We start from the raw sequence: 11,479 nt of genomic DNA on the forward strand, positions 1-11,479 counted from the left end.
GAATTAATATACCGACATAAATCGAACACAAAAACCAGATAAATCAAAATCGATCTTGATAAAGGGCTTGATTATGAGAATCGATTTAGGAACAGAAGGAAAAAAAATTGCACGAACGAAAATCACAAAATCATGTTTAGTCGATTGCAATAAGCGAATTTAGAGAACACGATAAATGGGACAAACCATCGTTGATGAATAGTACATGAAAACAGTAACAGACCCAAGTATACATAAACAAAATTGGATCGGTGTGATAAAACGAAATAAAACTTGATTATAGGGCAACAAACGGGATTTATTGATCTCAAAACAAATTAACCAGATCCAAAGAATAGAGAAGACAGAAAATACCACGTGAACAGTAGAGGAATATCATGAACGGTAGTTTGAACAGAATTTTGATTCCAAGACGCAAAAACACCAATATTCTTCAATAACTTGTGCAGAAAATCATCAAACCAAGAACCGATACTTCAAAAATCAATAGATCTTCAAAGACCCGCTCTGATATCACTTGTTGGGATTAAAACCCTAATTGAGATTTGATGAACAAGATGCGGAAAATAAGAACAAACACAATATGAAGATTATGTCGAATGATCACTCGATTTATTCAAACATGAGGAATAAATTACACTTTAAGCATAGACTAAAAAATCTAACACTACATAAGAAACCACACAACGTGACGGCTACATTTTGCCTCACTCTTAACCCTAATTATGAATAATACATGATTATTTATAGGGAAAAGACAAGTCTTGGGCTTTTAACCTACACTTCATCAAGGAGCCCATTACCATCATCCATGGAGTGCTTTGAAACCCTACAATATGCATTGAATGATTATTATTATCTTTAATTGATTATAATACACACAACAATAAGTTTAACCGCTAGACAACAATTATCAATTCTATATCTAATATCACTTTTGGAGATTTAAATGATACAAAAAGCAAATGATGAATCAACACAACGTAAGAAGAAAATATTTTAAAAAAGTAATCCCCATAATCGGATCCAATTAGAATTAAATATAAGGACGAACAATAACTATCATATAGTGTTTGGACACTCATTTATATGACAATAGTTGCTCAAGCTACATTATTTCTTCTTATTATAAGTTCAAACAACCCAAGAAAAAGAAGAACTTCAAGAAGAAAGGATCGTGAAGTCACACATGATCGTCTCATGTACTATTACTTCATTGCAAATTCCAAATTTAGTATTGATTAGTTCAGAAGAAGGTTTTGGATGCAAATAGAATTATTCAACCGAATTGTTTATGATATTAAAAGCCATGAATGACTAGTTTAAGCTTCACTTCATTATAAAAGTGTACATTTTCAATACAACATTTGAGCACAACATTATTCTTGACGCATACCATGACTATTTAAATATGTTCAAAATAACTTCATGTGAAAAATCTAGAGTTCTTTTGTAAGAATATTATTAAGTTGTATGGGAGACAAATGTGTGTGTAGACGAACTTCCAATAACATACAACATTTGTATGTCGCACATGAATCCAAATATGGATTTCTAGGAATGCTACGTAGCATTGATTGTACAAACTGGGCTTGAAAGAATTTTCCAACAATATGAGAGGTAATCATGTGCAACTAACGATTGTGCTTGATGTCCTGGCGTCATATGATTTATGGATTTGTCATGCATACTTTAGTGTCACTATTTCCAAATACCTAAATATCCTTTATAATCGTTATTATTCAACGGGGAAGTTCATGGAAAGGCACCAAAGTGTCCATTTCAAGTCGACGAAGCAAAATATCAACATGAGGATTATCTTGCTAATGAGATATACCACTACTTGAGCTATTTTTATGAAATCATTTACATCCTCCCTAATAAATAAAGATCTTTTTGCCACATGTCACATTCTTATTTATTTTGCCACATGTAATTTTGTGGTTATTTTAAATTAATTTTTATTCCACATGTCATTTTATGGTTTTTTTTATTTTATTAAATTGTAGATAGTATTTATATTCAATAATAAATGTATATCATTTTTATTAATGAACTTTCCTTCTAATTTCAAAATTACCAAATTAAAGATTCATTATTTTTCCTTATTTATTTATCTAAATTATTTGTTTAAATTTAAAAGAGAAAAAAAAAACACTTTAATTTTTATAATTTAATATTTTCTCACTTTTCTTATATATCCATACTTTTCAAATGTTTAGAATTTTATATTTAGTTTTTTTTAAAATAAATCTATGTAATACATGGGTCTCACACCTAGTTTCTATTAGAAGACAAAACATAAAAGGTTCAACGCATCATTATAAGGAATAAGAAAGGACGTTGAACAAGCTTTTGTTGTGATAATATCTTATTAAGGTATAATTGTACTCAATGTACTCGCAATGCATCATTGAAAATTAAAAAATTATGTACACTTATATCATATTACATAGTATGATTTTAAAAGATGAATGTATAACGATATGTTTGTATCACATAACCAAACCTCTAGTTGAAGTCGTAAAACAAAGAAACCCACAACTTTTGATCGGATATTGTGGAACATATATCAAACATCTAAATACAGTTGGTGATTTTAGTGTCACCATGTCATTTTAAGTAACTGGAACTGACATGTGAGCTAAAGGGCTTCATAATTTGTATGCTAATATATGTACGGGGGTTGTGCGGAGTGCACGCATGTATAAGATTGAATTAGAAGTCGGTTGGACCCCTAGCGGGGTCCAAGGGGCAGAGCCCCCTGGCTGGGGTCCCGCTACCAGGTCAGCGGGCGGGATCGAGGGGCAGTGCCCTCGCAGGGCTTGGGACAGCGTCCCAAAACCTCACCGAATTTTACATATGGGAACATAGTGGAAAATTCAATTTCTTGAGGGTGATTGTGGTAAAACTAACGAAACTCGTTAGTTTTGGTAACCCTAATCCGGATTATCCTGACTTGCTTCCAAAGCAACTAATGACGGCCCAATCCTAATGAAACCCTAATCCAGTTTAATATATAAACGGTTCTTCCTCTTCAGAAGAAGGTTACGAATTTTAGCTCTTGTTTTCATCAAATTCTCACATAATCTCTCTAGCAAATTGGCTTACGATTTATGTGCATAGAATCGTAAGTGTCCACTTGGATTATCCTAGCATGAATTTCTTGCAACCCAGACATAGGGTAGAAATATCAGTTCGGAAAGTGTTCTCACTATCCAATATGGTATCCAGATCTCCACTACAAACCCTAATATTTCTTACATTCGAACTGATATCTTCTGGTCAGTGACTTTAATAATTATAAGATGGATGATTCAAGGTTTGTCACTAAACAATACAATTAACTCTTTGGTGTATACAGTCAGTTTAAACTGCACTGTATGAATATGGATGAATCCATTGTTGTGTCAACCATCATTGACAAACTACCTCCATCTTGGAAAGACTTCAAACATAACTTGAAACATCAAAAGGAGGAATTGTCCTTGGTTCAACTTACTAGTCACGTTTGTATTGAAGAATCTATTTGTGCGAAGGAAAGTGACAAATTTGAAAAACGCAAGGGAAAAGTTGAATCTGGACAGCCCTCGGTTCATATGGTTGAAAACAAACCAAATAATCAGAACCACAAAGGACATGGATAATGTAAGCAGGAACACGTCCCAAACAACTCCAGCAAAAAGAGAAAGGATCTGGTTTGTTGGAGGTGAAATCAAGTTGGGCATTGCAAGCGAGATTGTCGTGTGAATTTAGGCTATAATGGTGCTGGAAACATTGGAGCCAATGGGAAAGTGAACGGGTCTTCGGCCTAAGTTAAAGGAGGTCAGTTTTTGACTAACTTTTATAATTCTAATCAAAATTATGTTTACAATGTTTCATTTATTCCTAAATCATTCTGTGTGTAGGATGATGATGTTGCTTGGTGGATCGACTCTGGAGCAACGAACCATGTATGCAAGGATAAACGGATGTTTGAAACATTAACTCCGTTTGAAGATGGGCCGATGCTGAAAATGGGAGATGATTCTTTTATTCCTATTTGTGGTTTGGGTGACGTGTGTCTTGAATTTACTTATGGAAAGACAATTAGTTTATTTGATATTTTGTTTGTTCCCAAGATTCGCAAGAATCTTGTTAGCTCTAGTTGTTTGAATTCTGATGGTTTTAAACAAGTTATTGAGTCGGATAAGTTTGTTTTGTCTAAGGGTGGAATGTTTATTGGCTTTGGATATTTAAATAATAGAATGTTTCGTTTGAATATTGTTGACAAATTATTACCTGTTCAAAATTATGTATTTGTGTCTTTTGCTTTTTATGTTGATAAATCTATTCTTTGGTATGCAAGATTAGGTCATGTCAACTTTAGAAGGATACATGAGATGTCAAAAGATGGATTAATTCCAACATTTGATATGACATCTGATAAATGTAAAACATGCATGCTTACAAAAGTAACAAAACAACCCTTTCCTAGTGTCACTAGAAATTCAGCTGTTTTGGAACTTATACACAGTGACCTGTGTGATTTTCACTCCACTCCTTCTTTGGGAAATAAAAAGTATGTAGTCACCTTTATTGATGAGTGCACTCGGTTTTGTTATGTGTATTTGTTACATTCTAAGGATGAATCCTTAGATAAATTCAAAATATACAAAACCACGGTGGAATTGCAATTGGGCATTCCGGTTAAACGTCTCAGGACTGATAGTGGAGGTGAATATATGGATCCCATATATTTTCAATTAGTGGGTATCATTCATGAGACCACAACACCTTACACACTCCAACAGAATGGTACTGTTGAATGCAAAAATTGAGTTTTATAGGAAATGGTAAACTCGATGTTATCATACTCGGGATTGAGTGAAGGATTCTGGGGAGAGGCCATGTTAACGGCCTGCTATTTACTAAATAAGGTTCCAAATAAAAGGAACAAAACGGTCCCATATGAACTTTGGTTCAAGAAAAAGCCGAATTTGAGTTATTTTCGGGTTTGGGGATGTCAGGCAGTTGTAAAACTCACCGACCCCAAAAATAAAATTTTGGGAGAACATAGAATTGATTGCATATTCACTGAATATGATGAACATTCCAAGGCATATAGGTTTTATGTAATAGAACCTAATGATTCGGTTTCAATTAACACTGCTATCAAATCACGGGATGCAATTTTTGATGAGATGTAGTTTTCATCGATTCAAAGGCCTAAGGATCCGACTTTTGGTGATAATAAAGAGAAAAAGACAGAAAGTTAAGATGGTGGTATCGTTCAAGAACCATAAGAGCTTCGTAGAAGCAAAAGAGGCCAAATTGCAAAAAATTTCGGATCCGACTTCCAACTGTATTTGGTGGAAGGTTCAAGAGATGAAATTAATCTTGAATACTCTTATTGCTAGTATTGAAGATGATCCTAAGACATATCAAGAGGCCATAGAGTCTCATGATAGTGCCTTTTGGAAGGAAGCAATTGATGATGAAATGTCATTAATTCTTGAGAACAACACATGGGTGTTGTCTGATTTGCCTCCGGGTTCTAAAAATCTTCGTTGCAAATGGATTTTCAAAAAGAAAATGAATGTTAATGGGACTATTGACAAATTCAAAGTTTGGTTAGTCATTCATGGTTTTAGACAAAAACCAGGTATTGACTATTTTGATATGTATGCTCCAGTTGCACGTATTTCTACTATTAGATTGTTGGTTGCCTTGGCTAGTATCCACAATCTGGTTATTCACCAAATGGATGTGAAAACAGCCTTTTTAAATGGTGATCTTGATGAGAAAGTTTACATGAAATAACCTGAAGGTTTCATTATGCCCGGTAAAGAGCATATGGTTTGTAAACTTGTCAAATCTTTGTATGGGCTGAAACAAGCGCCTAAACAATGGCATCAAAAATTTGATGAGGTGATTTTATCTTTTGGTTTCAAGACAAAACAATGTGAAAAATGTGTTTATAGTAGATTTGATGATGCTACTAGAGTTGGAGTGATCATTTTCTTATATGTAGATGACATGTTGATTTTTTGGTATCGACCAAAATCAAGTGGATGAAACAAAGAAATTGTTATCATCCAAGTTTTCCATGAAATATTTAGGAGAGGCTGATGTAATTCTTGGAATAAGAATTAAGAGGATGAACAAAGGATTGGTAATGACTCAAAGTCATTATATTGAGAAAATTCTCAAGCGGTTTAATTTTACCGATTGTTCTCCTGTGAGTACTCCTACGGACCCAAGTGTGAAATTAATGCCAAATAATGGCGTTCCCATTTCACAACTGGAATACTTTAAGGCTATTGGTAGCTTGAGGTATGCAATGACAAGTACCAAGCATGATATTGCTTTTGTTATGGGTAACTTGAGCAAGTATACTACTAATCCAAATGCTCAACATTGGCAAGCGGTAAATAGAGTGTTTAAGTATCTCAAGGGAACTATGGATTATGGTTTGAGCTACTTAGGGAGTCCTTCGGTTTTAAAAAGTTATTCGGATGCAAGTTGGATAACCAACATGGAGGACCATTCCTCAACTTCTGGTTGGGTATTCTTGCTTGGGGGAGGTTCCATTTCTTGGGCTTCCAAGAAGCAATCTTGCATTAAAAACTCGACAATGGAATTTGAGTTTGTTGCGTTAGCAGCTGCTGGTAAAGAAGCAGAGTGCTTAAGGAATTTAGTCTATGAGATTCCTTTGTGGTCTAAACTGATAGCACCTATTTCTATCCTTTGTGATCGTGCAATCGCTTTGGCTAAGGCATATAGCCAAGTTTTTAATGACAAGTCTAGAAACCTAGGTGTTAGACATAGTATGATTCGAGAACTAATCATGAATGGTGTGATTTCAGTTGAGTTTGTGAAACCGCAACAAAATTTGGCAGATCACTTGACTAAATGTCTGACAAGAGACTTAGTACACAAGTCTGTAATCGGGATGGGATTAATTTCCATTTAATTCTGTAATGATGAGACACCCAATTCCCTCCTAATATAATGTTAGGAGTTGAATTCAATGTGGAAAGCTCATACTTATAGATTGGAACACATGAATTGTTCATCCTAGGTATGTGGTCGGTTCTGCAATTTAGCCAGGTTGAAGTTTAACTTCTTAATAATTCCTTTGATAAATGTATGTGCAGATACATAGAAAGGAGTTACCTACGTGATTGTGAAGTGTAGCCGCATTTCAAGAGGTTGTGGACTTGACCTTGATACGATCATGAGACGATTGGGACACATGGCTTTATAATAGTGTCAAGTTGTATTTTGCTAGAAATTCAATAAACTAGTATGTATTTTACTTTCTGGTATTCAAATGGGTTGATGGGTTCAATTCATAAAACACCCTGATTCTCGAGTATTTGCAAATGTATGCTACTAAGTGGAAATTCAATCGTTTCGATATTTTCATTATGTATTAGTTTGGTTTGTTTGATAAGGTTATGTCTGTTACAGGGTTCCACTAAAATGGGAGAGGATTGTTGGTGATTTTATTATCACCATGTCATTTTAAGTAACTGGAACTGACATGTGAGCTAAGGGGCTTCATAATTTGTATGCTAATATATTTCCGGGGTTGTGTGGAGTGCACACATGTATAAGATCGAATTAGAAGCCGTTCGACCCTTAGTGGGGTCCAAGGGGCAGAGCCCTTGGCTGAGGTCCTGTTGCCAGGTCAACGGGCGGGGTCGAGGGGCAGCGCCCCCGCGGGGTTTGGCGCAGCGTCCCAAAACCTCACCGAATTTTACATATGGGAACATAGTGGAAAATTCAATTTCTTGAGGGTGATTATGGTAAAATTAACGAAACTCGTTAGTTTTGGTAACCCTAATCCGGATTATCCTGATTTGCTTCCAAAACAACTAATGACGGTCCAACCCTAATGAAACCCTAATCTCATTTAATATATAAACGAGTCTTCCTCTTCAGAAGTAGGTTACGGATTTTAGCTCTTGTTTTCATAAAATTCTCACAGAATCTCTCTAGCAAATTGGCTTACAATTTCTATGCTTAGAATCGTAAGTGTCCACTTGGATTATCCTAGGCTGAATTTTTTGCAACCCAAACATAGGGTAGAAATATCAGTACGAAAAATGTTCTCACGATCCAAGTTGGTATCCAGATCTCCACTACAAACCCTAATATTTCTTACAAATGCCAATATCATTGATGGTGTATATATTTTTAATGAAATGGTATTTGAATATGATGTTATGTACAGTGACAAAGCTTGGACATTTTTTTTTTTTTGGGGGGGGGGGGGGGGGGGGCGAAAGTATAATATACATGAAAATCGGAGGACAGGGGGGCCACAGCATAAATTTTATATTTTTAGGCTAAATATGTATATAAACTAAAGTGGAAGGGCTATTTCTAACAAAAAATTCAGGAGGGGCACAGCCCCCCTTGACCTAAGCAAGCTTCGTCCATGGTTATGTAAACGTATTATATTATATATTTTTAATTATTTAATTAAAATTAGGTATGAGAAGTATGGGAAAAAGAAGAAAATTTACAATTTCATATGATCTAAAAGGTTTGGAAAAAGAACAGATTAGAGAAAATAATTTATATAAATATATGTTGTATGTGGAAAATGTAGAAAGAGAAAATAAGATTAAAAGTTTTGGTTATTTAGTTTTATTTTCAAGGGCAAGAAGGCAACATAAATTACAAAGAGTAGCCAGAGAAAATAAGTTTAAAAAAAAACATAGTAGGAAAATGTGTTGTAGTCGATGATGTGTACTCTCAAGTCTGACATGTCCATCCAAATACCAAAAAAGACCCCCATTTTTTATTATCTTACACTCCACGCCAGATTTCTTTTTTCTTCATTCTTTTTGGTAATTCCCTTTCTGACCTCTTCATTTTCTTTAAAAAATATATTTTATTCCAAACTAAGTATCATCGTTTGTTTATAAGTTTCTAAAAGCAATTATGTATGAGAACAACTAAACAATGAAACAATAAATAGCTTTCACTGCCTACTTATATTTCTTAGAGAAAATTAATATAAATATATAAATTAATAATTACAACTTTTACGTATTTTCATACACTTAAGTACTTAACATACAAGTCTTTCGATTTTTTTTTGTATTAGTAAATAAACCCTCTAAACTTATTAAAACACTAAAAAACTAAGTTCTTTTAAGAATATCACGTTGTTTTTGTAAATCCTATGGTGAAAAAAATAGGACATTTCCGATTTTTTTTTAAGGTTTATATACGAAATATATGAATATACTCTAATATAAAAAGATAAGCATATAAAGATACGATTAAATTAATAGATACATGATTACATGTTATCATTTTTACTAAAAAGAAAACAAGAAAAATAAATAAATAAACCATAAAGTAACGTGGATTAGCGAGAAAAAGGAAAGGGTTCAGGAGTTTGACACCCCCTCACGGCATCAGAGATTCCATTCTTTGTTAACTAACCATAAATGAACAACTCCTTTTTTCTATTTACTTTCCATTCCATCATTCAACATGAGTGTTTTAAGTTTAGCTTTTGCAAATCTTTGGTTTGATCGAGATAATGTAAACCGTCGGATTGTAATCTGTGATTCCATGGTTCATGGGGATGTGGGTTCCGTTAGCCATTGGAACGATGGAATGTGCTCGGCCGGCTATTGGAATTGGAATTCGGGGGTCAAAGAGAGTTCATTTGGATTGACAACTCAATCAATGCATTGCAAAAAGGTTATTAAAATCTTGGACTTTGAACCATTCCAAATCCTTTTCGTTTATTCCATTTTCCCTATTCCCCATATTATTAGCTTTAATTATCTCTTGGGTATGGGTATGTAATGGAACCGATTTATTTTTTAATTTTTTAGTCACTTGAAAATAAATTTATTGTATTTTTGAAGGAGTAAATTACACGAATGGTCCTTATGGTTTAGGGTAATTTGCACGTTTGGTCCCTTTAACTCAGAAGGTTTCTACTGTTTGTTTTTGTTACACGTTTGATCCCTGTCTTACCTAAAAAGACTATTTTGCCCTTGATTTTTTAATTTATTTAAATAAACACTCCTAACCCCACTTCCATCACCTTACCCTACCTATCCCATCATTTTTCTCTATTCAAATAATAGTCTTTTATGTAAGACAGGGACCAAACGCATAACAAAGAAGGGACCAAACGTGTAACAAAAACAAACAGTAGAGACCTTCCGAGTTAAAAAAGTAAGTGAAGGACCAAACGTACAAATTACCCCAAACCATAAGGACCATTCGTGTAATTTACTCTTTTTGAAGTTGTACCTAAAAGTTGTTGAAAGAGAATCAACAAAATCATAGGCAAAATTAGAAAAAAGAAATTTTATTTATAATGTATTAATTTTAAAGTCATAATTCAAAATGAAATATTATTCTTATATGGCTATATGCCTATATACATATATTTTCGAAAGTAAAATGAAATTATGTATGCATTGCATGAGTTGACACAACTTACATGCGGAAACATACATCGATAAAGTTTTTGCATAAAGTTCACACATTTTATATATTTTTAAAGTAAAAGTACATCGTTCTTTCTTTTATGTATTTATTGTAACAATATTTTTAGAACAAAAAAGGTTTAATGAGAGTTTGTTGGCATCGATGGTGGACATGGGCGATCTTCTTAGTGTTTTCAACGAAAAACACAGAATATAAAACGTGAAGGAAAATAAAGAAAATACAAGATTTAAGTTGTCCAAAAGACGCAACTTATTACTATTAATTTTGAAAATATAGCTTACATATGATTCTATATATGGAGCTAGGAATTTAACTTCGACCTTAGAAATTAGAATTGTCTTCGAATAAAAATTGTCGTTTAGGAAAAAAAAAAAAAAAAAAAAAAAGAGTGAGGTCACGAGAGTTTAAAGTTAAACTTTAAAAAAATATGGAATAGGCCACAAGCCCACAATCTACGTTTATTGAACATTGGGCTAAAGGCTTTTCAATTTTTTGGTACCCATTTCAAGACATACTTATAAGTTATAAGAATATTTATTTGTTTTTAACAAATAGCATTGCTTAACGTTTTAAAAGAAATAGACGACTTATATTGTTAGTGTTATAACTAGTTAGTCATATATAAATTATTTATGGGTCGTGAATATTTAAATTTTTGTTTTTAGTTGTGGTCACGGTTGCATAATTTTGTTGGAATTGTTACGTGAACTCGAAGTTCTTACAAAAGGGGATGTATTTTTGTGTAATTTATAAGAAATTCTTTTAAAATTGATGTGTTTCTACTTTCTAGTCCAACGTAAAGGTTTAATGTTTACCAATGTGGTATTTTAATTTATGTATAAAGCTTTATGACGTCTTTTAAGTTTTATCTATTACGATTACATATTTGGCAATAAAAAGATACACAAAGTTCTTAAAAGTTTTATAAACGTAATAGTACTTATTGTTAAATTATTGAGTATTTGAAGCTGTTTAGATAGACAATACAATTTGCAAATTTCAA

Source organism: Lactuca sativa, chromosome 3 (assembly GCF_002870075.4).
Source record: "Lactuca sativa cultivar Salinas chromosome 3, Lsat_Salinas_v11, whole genome shotgun sequence".
NCBI lineage: Eukaryota > Viridiplantae > Streptophyta > Magnoliopsida > Asterales > Asteraceae > Lactuca > Lactuca sativa.